Source organism: Mus musculus, chromosome 6, assembly GCF_000001635.26.
Source record: "Mus musculus strain C57BL/6J chromosome 6, GRCm38.p6 C57BL/6J".
In the NCBI taxonomy this organism is placed as follows: Eukaryota; Metazoa; Chordata; class Mammalia; order Rodentia; family Muridae; genus Mus; species Mus musculus.
In genome coordinates, this window is record NC_000072.6 from 97,578,519 (window position 1) to 97,599,819 (window position 21,301).

The window sequence follows — 21,301 nt, forward strand, 5'->3', positions numbered from 1 at the left end:
TGAAGGAATATGAGCATCTAACTAATCTTGGCAGCAGTAGCTGCTCAGTAATCGTCAGTCCCTTGTATTTAAGGTTTCCGAAATGTCCCAGTAGGAAAGGAGCTTGCACAGCTTCTGAGCGAGTATGGGTGACCAGATGTCCACAGGGCTAGACTCAAATTAGGCTTGCATCTCTGGGCCAGATCCTGTTTTACAAGCATCTAAGTACCCTGCCACTTAGGCTTTACCTAAGTTCACCTCTAGCCTCTTGGCACAAAGAAATAATCAGGAAGTTGTCACCATATGCTTTGGACTTCCCCAAGCAGAGCATGTCTGCATATTACAGACCAGTCCCCAGGGTAGATTTTATCTATAGAAAGAGCGAAACATAAATTCTGCCTCACATTTGTAGTGACACATGGTTATTTGTAGTGACATAGCTACTTATCAAAAAACTGGCCTCAAATGAGGACCCAGAGCTATGATTAGATGTCACTCCAGGTGACATCACTTCTGTCTCAGGAAAGGTGAGTAGACAGATCTCTTTCCTTTACTCTGCCTTTCTGTCACTTTGCTTCTGGCCTTTGAGATGACAGCTTTGAGGTGGGGCTGCTGGGATGCAGGGGACAGAAAACCCCCCTTCACATGAACACTTGTGCGCGCGTGCGCGCACACACACACACACACACACACACACACACACACACACACATACACACACACACAGAGACACAGTTTATGTATGGCCAGTCCAGAGCAGTCCCATGTGACTAAACCTGCCTGTAGTAGCTACGTTTTATGGGTTAAAAAGGAATTTCAAACCGAGTTCAGAGAAGGAAGCCAACTTAGATTTGGAAGCAGTGTTTAAAAGGTGGCTCCAAATTCTGGCGCTCTCACATCTTCACTGGAGGCCTTGAGGGAGTTTCTTTCACTGCCCAGTCTGTCAGTGTCCATGGTGGGCGGTGGGATTAACAGAGGTGCCCAACATACAGATGGCTGTGGGCATACAAAGCTGCTATATAGAAAGAACCTGAGTCAGATTGGTGGCTTCTATGGTGGCTGTATCCTATTGCTCTACCAAAGGGGCAGCAGATAGGGCAAAACACACCTGTGCCTACATTATTGACCCAACTGGGAATTGCTCTCAAGGAAAAATTTCAAGGCTGCTTACCAAAATAATGAAAGATTAATTTCCATCATGTCACAGTAGAATTTTACCTAGTCAAAAGAAAAGTTTCCTGTTTCATTGAGTACACTGTAGCTCTGTCCTGAGGCTCAGAGATCACAGCAGAGGAGGGAGCAGAAAGAGTTTAAGAGCCAGAGGCATCTGATGACTATGAGAAGAGAGTGTGTTCCAGATACAACAGGGCTAGTACACACATGACTGCACGTGACTGTGACTACAAGGGCAGGATCAGTGCAAGCTCAGGTCAAATCCCAGCACAGAGAGGGGAGGTGGGTACAAAGCTCACTCCTGGACATAGAGCTAATGGCAATCGTTAGCTGCTGGGAGGAAAGACAGTTTTCTCTAAGCGTGCATGCAGTCCCCGGTAAGTGGACCACACTCAAGTGGAAGACTACACCACCAAGAATATTTGGATAGCACAAACTGGTAATGATATATTCTTAAAGGACACAGGCTACCCAAGTAAGGCAGGGAACTGGGGGTTATCATAGATGAGTTGGGAGGGTGAGGGGCGAATATGATCAAATAGCATTGTACAAAACTCTCAAAGAACTAGTAGAAAAATTTAAGGGATCAGATGGTTACAGTTTTACTCAGAGCTTCAATCTACCTTTGAACTTTTACGTCTTCAGGGATAGTGGGACAACCACTTCACACGTGGATTTAAGCATTTGTGAAATAAACCTGACAGCCAAGCCAGAAGAAGTCCCTGCATGGAGAGTGGAGGTAGGCATGAAGTCCCGCCTCCAGCAGAGGAGCTATTGGTGATTGACAGTTGCTGGGAAAGAGAGAGAGAGAGAGAGAGAGAGAGAGAGAGAGAGAGAGAGCCAATTTTAAGAGCATAGCCACTGGCAAGTGGACCATGTTCCAGAGGAAGGCGGTGAATTGGAGAACATTTGAATGGCAGAGATAGGCCCACATGGGTTTAAGGAGTGTGGCCTAAGGTTGGGTGGATAGGGAAGTGGGGTGGATTTGAGAGGAGTTGGGGAGTATGAATATATCCAAAACACATCATTATATCCTCAAGGAACTATATAAATATTCCGAAGACACATAAAAAGTGACTCATACTTTTTGTTTATAGCCAGTACACAAAGTAGAAGAACTATGTTCAAGACAGCTTGTTCAGGAGTGACTCTTGAAGCCTGACAGCTAAACATTATTTGGCAGAAATTAAATGCAGTCCAAGAGGATAAGGAAGCAAGACCATGGCTTCTGACCCTGGCTGAACAGAGCAGCTTGCTTCAAGTGTTCAAGTAGGAGAAAGGATATTTATGTGAGAAGTTGGCTTCCCAGGACTCCATACTTTCTGTTTCAGTGTAGTAAGTGGAGGAACACAGTCATTCATGAAGATCTGTATTCCCTTCAAGACTCGGGGCTTTAAAAAAAAAAAGGACCATATATTATAGACTCCTTTTTCTCACTGTTCTAAGTAATCTTTGGTTGTTTCCCAGAACTTGGGTCTGGTCTATGACTCCCCAGATTTCTTCTCTCTCCTGGATTAAAATAGTCATGAGCAGACTGTAAACATGGGCTGTTCCTGGCTTTGCAGAGCCATTATCATATCCGTATACCTCTGTTTTGGCTTTGTGTTTTGCTTAGTACTGGGGTGGGTACCCAGGGCCTTGTGCATTTAAGGTAGGGACCCTTCTACTAAGCCCTAGCCCTTACTCATACTTTCAAGTAAGGGCTGATAGAGGACACACCAGGGTAACTAAGACAAACGTATAAAGGCCCCTCCAACTGCAGCTCTGTGTGTAGGAGTGAAAAGTTAGGAAGACTCTAAATGCCCATCAGGACGTGATACAGCATGACTTTTAATATCTATTTGCAAAAATAAGAACACAATATGAGTGTTCTACAGAACTGAAAGACACACATATACTTACACATACACATATGCATAGACTACCACACACACATACATTATCTGAGAACTTAAAATCCATACTCACTTCCTGAGAGAGAATCTCAGTGGCAGAGGCTAAAGGGAGGTAAATTTTCTACTAAGTAAACAGATAGCTCATTGTATATGTATGTACCTCACTCATCTTCTAAAAAATTAAGCCAAAATCATGGCTAGTATGTAATTCATTTTGTCTGTGGATATTAAAAAATAGACCTTTAACATGCTAAACAATCTCTCTCTCTTTCTCTTTCTCTCTCTCTCTCTCTCTCTCTCTCTCTCTCTCTCTCTCTCTCACACACACACACACACACGCACGCACGCACGCGCACACACACACACACACACACGCACGCACGCACACGCACATGCATACACAGCACTTATGCTTTTCTGTTCTCAGTGTCTTTACAAGGCTGATGTCTATACTGGAGTCTCCCAGAGGATGGACAACAAGGGATCCATTGTCAGTAAATGTAACCAAAGTTTCTCAAGTGTCCCAATCAGTGACCTTTCTTCTGCTGCGGGATGTTTGCTTTGATGCTACCTTGCAAAGCAAGGGGACGACCTGCAGCATTTGTCTTATAGGGTGTGGTCACTACAGCGCACACTCTTCCCAGCTCAGACACCAGTGTACAGCAGCAAAATCACCTTCTTTTACTCTTAGAAAAGAGTGCATTTTAAGTATCTTGATTAGAAGTGTATTTACTCATCTGTCACTCAACTGTGTCTCAACTTTCTCATCGTTAAAATGGGCCTGATAGCATCTATGATGAGGTTCAAGAGTTAAAACTAGATGTCCTAGGGCCAGGGGACAGCTGTTGGGAAAGTACTTGTTTTGTAAGTATCGGGACCTGAGTTTGAGCCCTGGGACCCACATTAAAAAAAAAAAAAAAAAAAAAAAAGACAGATGTGGGAGTTCATACTTGTAATTCTTATGCTGGGGCAGTACAAACAAGCAGGTCTCTGGGACTCAGCTGGCCTAGTTGGTAATTTTCCAAGCTAGTGGGGGACCCTATCTACACAGGTGCATACACACACACCCCTCTCCCCCTCACAAAACCCAAACGAACAAGACACTGGATTCAGTCTATCACATGTGTCTTGAAGGTCAAGCCCAAGATGCTGATGTTCCCAAGATGAAGCAAAGATCAGTACTGAGGGCACCCGGAGCCAGGTGGAGCAATTGTGGGTTGCATGTCAGTCAGACCTGTTTGTCTGAGGCCAGAAAGGCCTGTAGAGGAAGAGTAGAGGTCAGGGGCAAGGAGACACAGAGGCCATCCTGGTCGCCATGGCCCCGGGAATGTTTTTCAGGCTTGGGAAAGATTCGAGCCAGCTGTCAAGGAGGCGGCTCTTATCTATGGCTCATTGGTTGCTGCAGAGACCACGCTATTTGTAAACACTGCAGGACTCCCAGGGACTGCTCCTTGGATTTGGTGTTCATCCACCAGCTGCCTTCCCCGCAGGATCCTCTCATGTAATAAAGAAAAAGTGTGAGGAGACTGTACCCAGGAGGCTCCCACAAGAGCATCACAGCTATGTCAGATTAAAAAACCCGCAGCATGTGGAAAAGAACTTTACCCTCATCTACAAATTTCCTGAGGTGCGAAAAAGCCAGTTCAACCATAACATATCTGCAGATACATTGATTGGGAGCCTAATGATACTTAGTGTGTCCTCTGTGGGTCAGAATCGCGCTGTCATAAGAAGCGATTTTTGTGGGTACTAACCCAGCTTGGGGAGGCTGATAGTGGAAACATGCCTTAAATAAAACAAAAAAGGTGACACAGGGCATGTTGACACAGGACACTGATCCCAACACTCAGGAGTTAGAGGCCGATGAATCTCTTTTGAGTTCCAGGTTAGCTTGCTCTACATAGTCCTGTTTACAGGCCAGACAGAGCTAGTGAGACTGTCAGAGAGAGAGAGAGAGAGAGAGAGAGAGAGAGAGAGACAGAGACAGAGACAGAGACAGAGACAGAGACAGAGACAGAGTCAGAGATGATCAGAGAGACAGACAGACAAAAAGAGAGACAGAGAGACAGACAGAGAGACGAAGATAGAAGTCTCTTGACTTCTTAGAATCCTCTGAACATTTTCACTAACCCTAACTACAAGTCTTTACTGAAAATAGAGGTCTGCACACATGCTTATCCTATTTCTTTCTGTTAGACATGTTACTGTCCACCACAGCTTATGGCATCCCAAACTCCTGAGAGGTGGTGATTCAGAAGTTTTCTATCGCAAACATCTCCAGGCATGGGGAGGGACACAACATTTTGTAATTCACTGGCTGTGCAGCAGTGACTCTTCAGATGACAATGGTGATAAAGATTAGATGAAGCACACTTTGTATTCAGGAGCTGAGCAACTGGGCTCATGATCTTTGGCCTACTATTTCAAAGCCCGGGATTGCATCTGAAGGAACTAAAGTCGACGCGTGCGAAGATTAACTCGTTAAAGGTGCTTTATCTTGGGAGCTACGCAAACATCCATCATTACTTAAGGAATAAGCAGCATGAGGTCAGAGGCGGGGATGCAGCTGAGTTGGTGGAGAGTTTCCCTAGCCTTCATGAAGCCCTAGGTTCAGTCCTCAGCACTGTAAATGGGAATTAGTAGTCAAGTCCCAGAGCCCTGGGGAGGTAGAAGCCGGAGGATTAGAAGTTCAAGGGAATATTCAGCTATAGAGAGAGTTTGAGGCCAGCCTGGGCTAGAGATCTTGGCAATAGATAGATAGATAGATAGATAGATAGATAGATAGATAGATAGATAGATAGATAGATAGATAGAGTGGCTGATCTATAATATGGGATGCTCAGCAATAAATTCTGAGTGCCCAGAATGGGTGAACCCCTTATTTTTTGTAATAGTAAATGAAGTAGGACAGATACAGAGGCCCACACACTGTAGGATCCAACTAACCTGACAAACCCAGAAAGGAGAGACCCAGAGTGCAGACTGAAGACTGACTGGATCTGGCATGGGTGGGGATAGGACCAACTATGATGGTTACAGGTTTCTTTTGTAACAAAAGAAAAACGTTCTAGCATCAGGTGATGACTGTTAACATTGCTTAGAACACACTAAAGATTGTTGAACTATACACTTTATATGGGTCAATCTTATGATCTATAAATTTTATCTCAAGAAACCTGCTATAAAAATCATTCATCTCATTGTTGGCTTAAATGGGGGAAAAGCCTTAAACAGCCAAAATAGAGTTGGGCAAGGTGCTGTGAGCCTCATCTCATTTTGCAGATGAGGGCAGTAAATTTGGAATAGGGCACTTACTTTACCCCAGGACACAAAAGGGGACAGCTGCTCACAGCAACTTTTGTCTCCTTAGCTGGTGGTCTGAAAAGTGGGAAGTGGTCACCCTGTGAGAGCTAGGCATTGTGGGAGTAGAGAACCCTCCAACTCCCATTTCTGTAATGGATTTCAGACTTTTAAAACTTCTGTTGGAGGTGTTTCATACTCTCTCTCCCCCCCTCTCTCCCCCCCCTTCTCTCATTTTCTGCTAGCTTCTTGTAAGGCACTATTCTAAGGGCTCTACATACAAACATTTAATTCTCACAACAACCCTCTGAAAAGGCTAAGAAAGAGTCTTTGGTCTTACAAATTATCCCAATACTTTCACTAGAAATAGTACACTAGAGCAGTAATGCACACACATCTATATTATGCTGGAACAGTAATGCACACACAGCTATGGTATACTGGAACAGTAATGCACACACAGCTATGGTATACTGGAGCAGTAATGCACACACAGCTATGGTATACTGGAACAGTAATGCACACACAGCTATGGTATACTGGAACAGTAATGCACACACAGCTATGGTATACTGGAGCAGTAATGCACACACAGCTATGGTATACTGGAACAGTAATGCACACACAGCTATGGTATACTGGAGAAGTAATGCACACACAGCTATGGTATACTGGAGCAGTAATGCACACACAGCTATGGTATACTGGAACAGCAATACCCACACAGCACACACAGCTTACAAGTCCAGTTGCCTGTTATTTAAGGAAAAGGATACAGATGATCTTACTGTGCAAACCTCAGAGACTATTTACATAACCAAAGAGGCCAATATGATCACTAGACACTGTCATCTTATGTGACAGACCACGTTACATTTATGGCCGATTACTGACTGGAACATTAAGCAACACATGACAATAAGTATGCAAATTTGGGGCTGTCTGCCTTCTTTTTAAACCAATAGGACACAGAATCAAAACTGTAACTATGTCGTGAGTATATACAACATTACTTCCAGAATAATATTAAAGCAAACAAAATTGATCTTTGTGGGGACTAATTCATATGCATGAGTGTGTGTGTGTGTGTGTGTGTGTGTGTGTGTGTGTGTGTGTGCTTTTAGAAACAACGCCAGTCCTAAGACTAGAGACAGTGACCTCCCCCACCCCCCACCCTGTGCTGGAGATTCTTCCTGCTGCTCCTGCCTCACCCTCATTCTAGTGGGAGGTGACTATCCCTTCCCCTTCCGTGCCATCTCCCACTACTGGGCCGACATCCCTGGGCCAGGAGAAGGGATGAGTGTCCCTTCCATGATCTCTCCCACTGCTGGGCCACGTCCCTGGCAGCAACTCTTTCCTGTGTGATTCAGCGTGACGGTGATGCCTAATCTGTAGTTCCAGCTGTGACCTGGTACTGACAAGCTCTGTCTCCTCTGCCCTCCGGATGCTGAAAAGCTTGCCCTCCTGGCTGCCCTTGGATGGTTCTTCCTATTCCACATTAGTTCCCCGAGCCCCACCCATACCTCTTTGATTTGATTATTTGAACTATACACGATAAGTCTGTTCTATGCTGAGATCTGACTGACTCTTTGCTTGACTTCCAAACAAGAAAGTAGCATTTCTGGGGAGTGAGGATGGCCCACGCAGCATGGAGAAAACACTTTAGAGATCCTCCTGGCATCTCCAGCCAGGGGACCGCACTACTAAGAACAGCTGACATTATAAGATCTGTTTTCCTAAGACATGATATGACTTCTGCCAGATACACATATGTAATCTCAACCACATGCCTGACCTTAGTCTCTTGTCTGAAGCCAGCACTGGAGCAGCCTGCAGGACAGCTACACACCACTGTGCTCTCTATCCAAGTCAGAGTGGTGACCCAGCTTCCAGCCCTGGCTTTTGGAGCTTGGCTTGCTCTACTGGTGGAAGGCAGGGAGCCAAGGGGTCTAGGCTGTCATCTTGTGGACTCTGGGGACCTTCTATAATCCTTGACCTCAGAGCAGACCCAATCTCTTACCATGTGCTCTTGGAGCATAGACACAGAATCTCAGTGAAGTCATAAAGCCAGATCCAGGAAGTGGGCTGCAGACTAAAGTTATCAGTGGGCTGCAAGGCTGGATGGCTATTCCTGTTAGGACTAACAGGATTCCCTGTTTTCCTTAAATTAAGGGACTTGGGTGCTGGAAAATCAGCTCAGTGGTTAAGAGCATCTGCTGCTCTTGCAGAGGACCCGAGTTCAGTTCCCAGCACTCACATGGGGTGGCTCACAAACACCTGCAACTCCAGAGTCAGAGCATCTGATGCTCTCTTCTGACCTTCAAGGGCTACAGAGGGTATAGGAATGTCCCCCTACCTAAGACAGTCCAATGATTTGAGACATAAGAATACTAAGTACAGCTAAAGTTATACAATTTTTCTTACTTGTGCTACAAGGCTCATTCCTTGAAACACGCCCTATGACCTGACATGTCTCATGCTTTTTCAACAGCTCTGAAGAAGGCATAGGGACAGTTACACACTCTATAACACTTTGATGTCACAGCTAGACTGACTATAAGGGTGGGTGATTAAAATGTGTCCTTGAGTGTTATATATTGTACATTGTAGCTGGTAAGAACTCTGGCCATGGATTATGCACTAACAATATTACATTCTGATCTTCATTTGCTGGTGGGCAGGGAATTCTGTTCAAGGGTTAGGGATAGGATATTTTCTCAAGTTTTATTTGTTTTTCTGCCTTCGTTTTTCTTATTCTTGGGTATACACATTTTGCTTTTTCTTGTTGTTGAATTTGGACAGACCTAGGATTAGGTAAAGAGTTCTAAAGTCCAGGATTTCATACTTGATAGAATAAAATTCTATCTGAACGGAATCGATCAAGTTCCTAAAATTCTATCAAGCGTTTCTCCCTGCCCATCCAGTTCTTTACCAAAGTCAGCCAAGTATACCCACCGAAGGTTTCTCAAATTAGCTCATTTCTGTCTTTATTTTCACTCCCCTTATTATTCAGGAGATTTCTGCTCCTCTGCAAACATAACCAATTCTCATGTTCACCTGGCCCAAAGTAATCCTTTCAAAACAACATGTGACTATACACAGCCTCCCTGACACTCTCAAATGTTCTATATCTTTGTTAAATAGTGTTAGGGTTCTTTGTGACTTTCCTTAGGTCTACTTGTAATTGTATATTCATAGGTAATTGTAATTGATATGGTAATTCTGCCACCTCTTCTATCTTAGACTACAAGAGAATGTCACAGTCCTATCTGGATCACACCATTTTATCCACTTACCTTAGCAGAGAGTCTGACATAGTCTTGTTAAGCCAATGACTTACTATAGCAGTGGTTCTCAGTCTTCCTAATGCTGTGGCCCTTTAATACAGTTCCTCATGCTGTAGTGACTCCCCAACCATAACATTAGTTTCATTGTTACATCATAACTGTAATTTTAGTACTATCATGCATTCTAATGTAAATATCTACATTTTCTGATAGTCTTAGGCAACCCCTGTGAAAGGGCTGCTCGATCCCCAAAGGGGTCATAACCCATAGGTTGACAACTGATGCTTTATAGCTTTAGCTCCTAGAACTGTGCACTTGATCAAAGAGAAGATGAATCTTTGGTGAAGAAAAAAAAATTGCCTATCCTCTTTTCCTTTCTTTTTCCTCTTTCTCCTTTTCTCTCCTCCTGTCTCCTCCTCATCTTTCCCATACTCCTTCTCCTCTTGAACTTCTCTCATAGTGTTTGGACTTTCCACCTTCACCATAAAACTGTGCCACAGAAGATCTACGCCAGAGTCTGTTTCCTGGATTATTGGTAAAAATAGGTCTCCAATCTGAAATTTGGTATTAAAGAAATAAGTGAAGACTAAACTGTTTATTTGTAATAACATACTTTTATCTTGCATACTAGATAGTTTAAAAAAAAACCAACACTATTGCTATGAAATGCAATAAAACTGGGACATTTACAGCCCTTAGGACAGATATCTAAACCCAGTGTCTACTTTTGCACTCTTATAGTCTGATCTTTCACACACACACACCACACATACACACACACACACACACACACACACACACACACACACACCTCATACACATACCTACACCCAGTCAGACACATACACATGCACACACCGAGAACCCAGTGTGTTAGAAGGCTTCATCGTTTAGAGCTGTCTGAAGGAAATCTCCCTTTCTGATAGCCCCTATCATCCTTCTCAAGGCTCAACAACAAGTTCAAACAGGGAAGCCTTGGCTGGGTAGTCAAATTCTTGTCGCTGAAGAACACTTGGTAACACCAACTAGATTTTAGTGTCTTCAGTTCTGACTTAAGATCTGAAACCACAGGCGTCTTTCTGTTTCCACTCAGCTCATTATACAAGAACGGAGCGAGGTTGACCGGCATCTTGTGGAACATTCTCGGCAAACATTCTCTCCAGCTACTGCTTCCCAGAATGGTACAGATGCAATATTAGAAGTAACACCTGGGGAGCTACCCCAGCATGCCATCTGCCAGGAAGTCTTGTTCAATATCAGTTAGGTGACCTTGGACCCCACCCAAGGGAGTTGATTCTGGAAGTAACAGGAGGAGTTCAGCAGGGCACTTTCTTCTATAATGAGAAACATTTCAGTTGTGTTCAGGAGCATCTACTATCTGCCCTCAGCTGTGTCTCCTCGGCACCTTTGAGAACTCCACTGGATGAGCTTGGATAAATGGCCCAGCTCTAAATCCATCAACCCAGCTAGATGGTGCAGTGCCTTTCAGATCATACCAAGACTAGAAAAGGGTTCTCTGGAAATCCATGCACTGAGAATATCAACTCTTTTTCTTTAAAATTGTTGGAGAATCTCAAAATCATCGAATACTTTCAATAGGGCCTGTATTTTAAAGCATTCACAGTAACTTGCATAAATGGTGAAACAGATTTGAGCTTCTGGCAGTGTTACAGCATTTACTAAAGCCACCATCTGTAACGGTCTTTTTTTTTTTTCTATTCCAATTTTACAAATCCAATTTGTCTTTGTTTTAACTAATAGCTAATAAGATAATGTGGCAATTGAACATTTACTGACTAAGCCAGAGGAAATACTACGAGTAAGATTTTATTTGAATACCTAGTCTGGTTATTGAGGTTGAGCCCACAATATTTTCTAACTAGAATGCAAACCAAGGCTTCAGAGTCCGTCTCCATGCCATAGATTCTCCGCATACTGATTTGGGTGTGCCTTTAATTAGAGAAATCTGGGCTGTGAGTTACTGGTAAATTTTAAGAAATGAAACAACAGTCCTCAGTTTAAGTGTATATTCAATTCTCTTCAGACCGTCATTAATTTATTTAGCGTGTGTAGTATGTGTGTGTGTGTGTGTGCGACACGCATGCATGCAAGTCAGAGGACAACTGCTAGGAGTCAGTTTTCTTTTCCCACCATGTGGATCCTTCATGGGCCCGTGGGCACGCCTGTGAGAGACTGTCTTAATTAATTTAATTGATGTGGGAAGACCCAGGCTTCTGTGAGCAGCACCATTCTCAAGGCAGGGGGTCCTGAACTACAAAAGAGGGGATAAACCAAGCTGAGCATAAGCAAGCAAGTGTGATGCATACATTCATTCCTCTCTGCTTTGACCTTGGCTATCACGTGACCATCTGCTTGCTTCTGCTTCTGGGGCTCCCTGAACAGTGGATGGACTGCCACCTGGAACTATGAGTTGGAATAAACCTTCCTCCCCCCCCCCCCCAAATTGCTTTTTGTGAGAAGCAGAAATGAGAACAGGACCCTGGGGCATGAGGAACTGGCAGAGGAGAAGAAGGGAGAGGCATGTTTCTGTGGCAGAGTCATCTAGGCTCCTCTACTTTGCCTCTCAGTTTCCTCATGTTTAATATGGAGGTCCAGTCCTCATATGGATGGTGTCTCTGTCACAGACTGAAGTAGGAGGAGCTCTTCTCTAGATGCTACCCATAGGAGAACTGATGAGACCACTCACTCCTTGTAGCTATGGCTGCCAATAACAGCTGAGCGCTTTACAGGCATCAAGCCCGATTTATTTCACACGCATCTTCTCATTTAATCCTTACAAGCATCCAAGAGGTCAGGGTTACTGATAATGCTCATCTTGTAAATGAAGAACTTGTCAGGTAAAGGAGCAGAGTTGGGAAGCAAAGCCACCTAGGAAATTACCAGCCCCACTTTAGCCTATGTAACCTTTTTACGTGGAGACAAGGCTTCATCTCCAACATTCATGTTTGACAGCCTTGCAATTGAGTTGCCAACATTTTTTTTCTGTTAATCTCATAATATTTTAAATGTAAGTTGACAATTTTGGATTACATTCACAGCATCCTAGGGTTGTGTTGTGCACACATCCATAGGCTGTGTTGACTCTCAGGGAAAGCTCTAACAGACTGGAGTGAGGCTGACTACAGAGACAGCAGAACAGAGAGGCACAGAGCACTCACAGCCTGGAGGAGAGCCATGCTCCTGCCTGGACATGTTGTGTTACTGTAGTGAGTAGATTTCTCTCACTCCCTCAAGGTTAGATGAATGGTCTTTCTGTTACTCTAGCGATCGCAGAGACATGTGACAAAGTTAACCCACATACGTCTCCTACTCTGGAAATGAAACCTTCTAGGACTAGTCTCAAGACCAAACACAAGACTTGGATGTTTTTCTCCATGGAGCTGAGGAAGATAATCTCAGCCCCTGCTTTGCCAACTCCGACTTGACCAACAGCAGTACCAGTCTGGGCCTGACCTGGGCTCCAGCATGGACATTCTTTGGCCTACAAGTTCAGGCCAGGTCTATACCTTGGTATCCATTCTGTAACTGTAGGATCATAAAGTCATCTCGTGCTGCCCTGATGCATTCTTAGCAGTTTCGCTATTGATGACTCTCTCCCACATCCCGCTTCAGCATGCCTGTGAACTCAGCCTTCAGCTCCAAAGGCTCTGGTTCTACTGTCAGTCGCTTACCACAGGCAGACACGTGGACCCTCCCTGGATGGCCTATTTTTAACCCTCACTGGATACCCCTGACCCTAGCACCTTACCTAGATTGCTAACCATATCTATAAAGCTTGTTATTTTCTGTCTTTCCAGGCTTCCTTGCTCATTTGTCTCATGTCCAAGCATCTCCCCAGCTTAGCAACCATGTCTATTTCTAGAACGTCGCCCCACCCGATGGAAACCACCTCCCTGTGGCTAACCACTGTGGTGGACCATAATCACCAATTTCATCCAAGACACACTCATCTTAATTACTGTTGTATGTAGAGCTGATGGCACAGAGATGAATAACATATGTCAATGGATGACAACAGATGACAGAGCATCGTCCTTGCTTGGTACATCCAACATTTTTTTTTAAATGAGGACTAGGTAAGTGCTCGACCTGAAGCAGCGCTGGTGATTCCAACCACAAGAAAGGCAAACAGAGCCCTTGCCTTCATGAAGCTTACAGAGAGAGACATGAGGGAGGGGTGTGTGTGAACGAATAAACAAACAAAGAGGCAAACTTGAAATGCAGGGAAAGAGACTTGAGTAGTGGGAATCAAAGGCGTCTACTTCAAGTATTCAGACTTCTGAGATCTTAAAATGATTTCCTACCTTGGCCCTGTCTTTGATACCAATAAACAGTAGTGTTTAGCTGGCAACAGTCTTGGACTACATGTAACAATGAGTGTGTTTTGTCTGATCAGAAAAACAAATTTAAAAGAGTAATAATTAGAGTAGAGAATGATTCCCTAGTTTGCTTCAGCACTTTTCACTTACAGGTGATTCCTCTTGGCCTTGACCATGTATTTATGATATTCGCCTTGTGGTTCTTACCAGCAATTGAAGTCTGTAACCGTAGACTTAGCCTTTCAAATACCTACAGCAACAGGACAGGATCTCTGTCTTCTACACTGCCCTTGCAATTTGATGACTTTGTAAGCTGAGTTGCTTAAAAGTTCCTCTTATCCAAGTGTTAAAATGGAAATTAAGCTGAAAGCCATGTGTGGGTGAGCTCAGTTTGTGCTCTTCCGTGCATACTGAAGAAGGTTCATGGTTGATTTCCAAGACGGAATTTAAGTTTGCAGGGCTCCTGCCTCAATGACCACTTCAGCTCATCATTCAAGAATCCTAATGGAGCCCTTGAACCTGAAGATACGGAAGTGCTTGCTCAGAAAGCCCCCCTCCCCTTGAAACAGACATAAAACATAAAATGGATGCTGTAGTTAGAAGCCCAAGAGTACTCAAATGTAGCTCCGACCATTTGCCAGCCAGTGGGTAAAGAGCTACTTAAAAGCAGCTAAGGGTCACTAGACAGCCCGAAGTAATGCTGTCAGGGGAAACTGTGGGCTTTGTGATCTGACTGAACAGAGCACCCAGCATAATTACAGTGAAGCCCTCACACCCTGAAATTACAAATCAGGTAAATTATGGAGGAGTGAATCCATAACAAAATGGTTTCTTCCAGGGTCACAGAAGGGTAGGCCCTGTGTTGATGCAGAAAGAAAAAACATATGCATGGCAAATACCTGACACCCTATTCCAGAAGTGTCTGCAAGTAGCCTATCGTGCTTCATAAAAGAGAATATGAGGGCTCAAAATAAAGTGATTCCTTCCTTTCAGATCAGAGCCCTGCCAAAGTGTTTAGCAAAAAGCTACCCTTTGAAAGATTTCCGTTTTCTCTGGGCTATTCTTGCAGAAGAATTTTGCTTACTCCATTATGGGATTAAATTGCATTTCCATAAAACACTCAGCACAGTGATGATAGTAATGCTAAAAACTACCCCTGTAATTAGACCAAAATCCTTAAATTGTTAGCCAGAAGCCAAAGTCATAACCTCAGAATGATAGTGCCATGGGTTAATAAAAATTTGAAATGAAGTCAGCTTAGAGATCTACACATAGACGCCAGCAAGATGGCTCAGCTGGGAGAATTAACCAACATCAAACCTGATGACTTGGGTTTGATTCCCAGGTCCAGCAGGGCAGAAGGATAGAACCAATTCTTCCAAGTTGTCCTCTCAATGCACATCACGATGTGCACTTACACACATGCACGAACATGCACACACATACACACACACACAAATACCTGTAAATAAGATGTAATAAAAATTTTAGGAAGGCCACGTATAAACTAGTAAGTAATCTGTCATGTTGATAAAGCACAGATGCTTTGATGTTTTTTTTCTGGTATTTTCTGCTATCATTTTTTATTAGCAGAGAGGACAATAAATCTATCCTCATCTGGGTAAAAATAACCACAGATGAAGCACTAGGCTCTGCTGAGGCTAGGAACCAAAGATAAAGTCAGATTTTACGTTCATCTGCTGGATTCCCATGCCGCTCTCTGGAAACATTGCCAGCACCCCAAACATGCCTGCAATAATTGATAGAAATCCACATGTCTAGGACCAAATAGCTCAGCAAAGGTGTTGATGACCACATCAGATGGAGTTGTATTTGATCTTCAGGAATCTACCCTCAGAAGACAGTTGAGGGCAGAGAAAGGGGAAACAGCAATAGAGCTTTGCGTGTGTCTTTGTTGGAGAGCAGGCATGTATGCATGCGGGCAGCCTTGGCTGCCATTCTTCAAATGCTGACCACTCTGTTTTTTGAGGCAGGGCTTCTCACTGGCCTGGAAACCCAGTGATTCACCTGTGTCTGCATCCTTAGTGATAGGATTAGTGCTGTACACTACCACAGTCAATTATTTTATGTGGGTCTGGGATAGAATCAAGGATCCCATGTTTTCTGGAAAAGCGCTTTGCCCTCTATGTCTCTTCCCTAGCTCTGTGTGGCAGCCTTGATGGACCAGGCCAGAAACCTCATATAACCCTTCTAGCACATTCCATTGCTTAGAACACAGCCTCTTGACTCCAACCCTCCAAGCTTCAGCAAGAGGTGTGGTCCAACATCATCCAGCTGTGTAGGACCTAGGAAGTCAATCCGGGTCCGTGTGATCCGAACCGTTGCCTTCAGCTCCAGATGTTCCCATCCTCTGGGTCTGGGGTCAGTCTTTCACCTCAGGCTTGTGTTCCTAAGATGTAGCTTCCCGAAGCTTGCTGCTGTTGAGTGGCACAAGCTTTGAGGAACACAAGGATCCCGCTTCCCTTCTCAACATCCCCCTCTAGGCACCTCCGGTGGCAAACCCTGTGAGAAGCCAGTCAGAGGGAGATTCGGCAGCCTGGCTTGCAGACTTCTAGTCTGGGTCATAGCTCAGAGAAAGAATGATGGGCCTGGGATGAACTGCCAGCTAAGTGACCAGTACAGAATTAAGATTATCCACTCCTCAGTGAGGGCCAAGAGGCTGCAGACCTCAGCCTGTACCGTAGGTAGTTTTTTGGCTAAGGTCTTTCTAAGGATCTCTCCTCTGACAGAGCAAGCCTTGGGAATCTAGATGCATGTTGAGGAAGGCAAAGTACAAGAAGTGTGAGTGTGTTGGAAAAACATTCTGCCCACTCAAAGAGACCATAGGAAAGCAAGAGAATATCAAAGAATGGTTAAATGCCAAAATGGGCGGCTCTGTGCACATCTGACCCCAGGCCCTGATGACAGATGGTGTGATCATGGTAATTTGACTGCGGAGCCACATTCCAGGCTGTTATAAGAAGGCTGTAGAAACTAAGCCAGCCCCTTACAAAGGGATGAAAGAAGTAGCCGAGTCTTCCTGAGCCCTGGGCTTCAGACCTCTAGAGCTATTAGAGAGATCATTGGGAAATGATGCTAAAACTCATTCACCTACATGTAGTCAAAAGGATGCGGAGAGGCAAAGGAGAGAGAGGAGTCAGGCATTGTGAAGGCCTTCACAATGGCTCTGTGGATATGCATGTCACTAGCCTGATGACTTGAGTTTAATCCTAGTAACTCGCAGAGTGGAAAGACAGAACCAACTCCAGAAAGCTGTCCTCTGGCATGCACTGTCATACACACACCCAATAAATAACAAACAAAAAACTGAATGCAAAAATTACATTTAGGAATGTGTTCTGCTGGTAAGACGGCTCAGAGGGTCAAGGTGCCTGCTGCCAAGCCAGCCTACCTGAATTTGATCTCATACAATGGAAGGAACTCCAGAAGGTTGTCCTCTGACCTTCTACATGTACGCTATAGTACACACACACACACACACACACACACACACACACACACACACACTTAAACATTAACATCCTGGTCTGATCCTATGACTCTGACTTCAAAATCCACATATTTTCACAAGTCAGCATCCTGCCTGGGTTCTAGGTAGCAGGAGAAACCTGGAAAGGCAAAAAAATATGACTAAGTCCCACCTAAGTCAGTTCCCAGAAAGAATGCTCTCTTAAGGTCTCACCTTGCTGGCCAGAAATTGGTCATAGACAAATTTACATAGTATAGGAATAGTATAGGAGGATGGGAAATGTTCTTTAAGAAAAGCACACACACACGACAGTTAAATTATATATATGTATATATCTCCACCTCACAAGCTAGCCCAAGTGTCCTTCCCAGGCTTGGCTCTGTTGGGAATCAAGAAGTAACAGGCCTGGGCGACTGTCTACTGACTCACTAGGCATCGCCTTTCCTCCACCTAATGGTGCTGTGTCCATTAGCCCAGGCAGAGAAATGCTGCTCTAAGCGTGGGAGAGCAGCTCAAAGAGCACAGGGAATCTCTCCATCTGCCCACCTGCCACGGAGACCCAACCTTCCTCAGATCTAGCAATGCTAATGCTGAATGTCAGAGCAGCAAATTCTAATTTAATGCTGCTGCTTACTACGGTAGCTAATACTGCTGAGTTGGTCAGCAACAACTCGGCATGAGGAATAATTAATGGTGATCGAAACATCACCAACTATATCTTCCACTGACCATGGACCAGATGTCAAGCCCTGCATCGGGTGTTTTACATCAGCAGCCAGCTTACAAGGTCTGTGTGGGACTAATTAAATGTGGCCATGTATTTTCCTATATAGGCCGTGGGTAAGAGATGGTGCTAGGATTAGAGTCAAGTCTTCTGGGCCAGTGGAATGGCTCAGCAAGGAAAGACATTTGCTGCCCAATGGTGCAAGTTGGATAGCCCGAGTTAGTGGAAACCAACTCTACAAAGGTGTCTTTTGATGTCAACGTGGGTACCCTAGCACATTACATTTGCAACACACAGCATCTAATTCATCTAAAGTTAAGTCTTAAATGATCATAACTGCAATGATCACTTATCTTTATGCAAGATTTTAAAAAGTTTTAATTATGTGTAGGCCTGGGTGTCTGAGTGTGGATTTTTGCACGTGAGATCAGGTACTCACAGAGGCCAGACTGAAGCTGGAGGTATAGGCAGTTCTAATGTATGTGCTGAGAACTAATAATAGTCCTCTGCAAGACCAGTGCATGCTCCGAGCTTCCGAGCATCTCTCTAACCCTACAATGAGTATTTAATGAGTCCAAAGTAACTGAGCTCAGTCACGGGCTCAGACTCCATGCCCATGAAAATATAGGTTCTTGGCATTGGCAAGATGCAAGAAAGAATGCTTTATATTCAGTGATCTGCTTCAGCTCGCTGTGGAGGCTGGCGTAATGGGAGTTAGAGGCTCCATGGTCCATCTCAGCTCCTCATAAAGGCAAGGACTAGGGCTCCCTCCACCTAGATTACCGTCTGTATCCGTTTGCCTGAAGATAGCTCAGGGCTTCTTGCCCCTTGTGTTCTTTCTTGCTCAGTGGAAACTGGGAGCCTGGGTGGGGTTCAAGGAGCAGGTAGGGGGTGTTTCAAAGGGAATAACTCAGAGACTGCATGTCTCACGTTCCTTGCATTAAATGGAGCTTCATGATATAGCAAAAGGAATACAGAGGGAGCATAGGAAACTTGGTCTCTGTTGGAGCCATGTGCCAAGATAAAAGGTAAAGGGTGAGGCTACTCTTCAAGGAGTGGGAACGGGTATTAGTGGGCAAAACATTTCGTGGTACATGTTGACACTAAGTCCCACAAGGAGGAGCAATCTGGCATTCTTGTTTAAGAAGATGTGAGTACATCTGTACTAAGATCACACAGGATGGGGTAGGGGTGGGGTAGCCTGAGACTTGCCTGATACAGCACTCTCTCATCCACAACTAAATGGAAGAACAGGGGTAGGAAGAAAAACAGAAGCAAAAGTTTATCCAGGTGTAATGATCCATGCCTAGAATCCCAGCATTTATGGGTGGAAGCAATAGGATGAGTAGGAACCCAAGGCCATCCTGGGCTACACTGTGAGTCTGAGGCTAGCCTGGGCTACACGAGACTATCTCACACACAGAAAAGGGAGGCAAAGAAAACTTCTTGCTGACCATGCCACACATGCACTTTGAGATATCGAGGAGAGCTTGAGTCTGTGCCAAACACTCATCTTAGTTCTTTGCTCTAGACTCAAATCCTATAATGATAAGTGTGTCCTGGTGGTTTATCAGATGGGTAAATCCATATGAAAAGCATCCTGGGTAACAATTCACAGAAGGGGCTTGCCAGGCACTTACCTGGAAGCAAAACCTGAGTCCAGCAAGAGTTCACAAAGGCCCAACTATTCTCTCAAAACTCCTTCAAATATCTGCAAAATCGCAGTAGAGTTTCTGTGGATGGTGGCCCTCAGCCTGCTACTGTCACATGGTCTCTGATTCTTAGATCCACCACAGTAGGACCTGTTGGTGATGCTCCCATACTCCCTGTTTCTCTGTTTTCTAGTGTTTCCCTGACGGACTTTCTCTTGCTGCCAGCGTTGTACTTAGTCAAAGTCAGGACACAGGTTCAAGCCCAAGAGTGTAAGCTCCATGCGCCAGAAGTCACCTTCAGTGGCAGACTCACAGCTCAGTAGGATAGGCTGCCACGCGTGCTCTCTGCTCCTGCTCAGCTTTCTGGGTGGAATGTACTTCTAGGTATCCCACAGTACAAGTGGGATGGGCTGGGAGCTACTTTCAGTCCTTGTCTCTTCCTAATGTCACTAGTGGTGCTTCCTGTTTACCAAATAAATGACGTCACTCTCAGGATCTGCTTCTGATCCCAAATAAGGCATCACAGCTTAAAAAAAAAAAAAGCTATGATCCATCCTCAAGAGGGGGAAGGCAGGCAGACAGACAGACAGACAGACAGACAGACGCATGCATGAACGCACACATGCACACGTGTACCAATACACTTGCTGTGGAGTTAGATTAATCTAGATTTCACTACCAGATGAGGGGAAGTGAAAACACCATGAGATTTCTGATGCCTGAATTTCCCAAGCCACAAAACAGAGCCATTGATACCCACCCCGCAGGGCTGCAGAGTGCTAAGTGAAGCGATTGATCTGTAGAGTCTTTAGCATTGTTTCTAAGCACAGGTGTTGAACAGGGTTGCCCTCTTTCCCCTGTCGTCTCCATTTTACGAATAGGGAAACTGAGGCTCGAGAAGCCTTGCCATTTCTGTGTGGTTACGAAGGTGTTTCTGGGAGATGGCTTGGACTCCCACAGTCTACTCCCTAGCTTCCTTGTTGGCCTCACATGTTCTCCTCAGGGTTTACATGTCCTACGTTGATGCCCAGAGTCAGGCTGAACCCCATCCCCATGACTCCTTCCCACCGTGTTCTGTACCCCACACATCTGGTTTCCGGTTCTCAGAGAGTCCCAGAGTTAGGTGCCATTCACACCTGTGCTATTTCCAACTTCTGCCCCGCTGAGAGCATGGAGTGCACTTTCTCTCCCTCAACTAGGACACACAGATCTAACTTGGTGGCAAAGAGTTTCACACATTTCCAATGAAAACACAATGTCACCAAAAATAGATGAACCTTCGGCAGAGAGATGAGAGGTGGCCTAGGGCAGAACACACGGACGTTGTGTATTTTACCCAGGAACACAGAAAATGTCTCCTCTGCTTGAGGAGGGGCTGAGGTCTTCTTAGGGAGGGGCTGTTTTAGTTAGAGTTTCACTGATGTGAAGAAACTCCGTGACCAAGGCAACTCTTATAAAGAA

General features: G+C 44.7%; 1 protein-coding gene and 1 long non-coding RNA gene across 3 annotated transcripts in view; one reads left to right on the plus strand and one right to left on the minus strand.

Moving 5' to 3' along the window:
• The window catches only part of Frmd4b (FERM domain containing 4B), a 330,791-nt gene that overhangs the window by 291,652 nt on the left and 17,838 nt on the right, over window positions 1-21,301 (minus strand). The window lies entirely within an intron of this gene.
• LOC115486428 lies at window positions 777-14,016 on the plus strand. Of its 2 annotated transcripts, none has more exons than XR_001785333.2 (2): window positions 777-1,891; window positions 13,453-14,016. It is a non-coding gene; the product is annotated as an uncharacterized LOC115486428 (long non-coding RNA). The 2 variants fall into 2 exon arrangements; XR_869297.3 differs by lacking the exon at window positions 13,453-14,016 and adding an exon at window positions 3,452-4,596.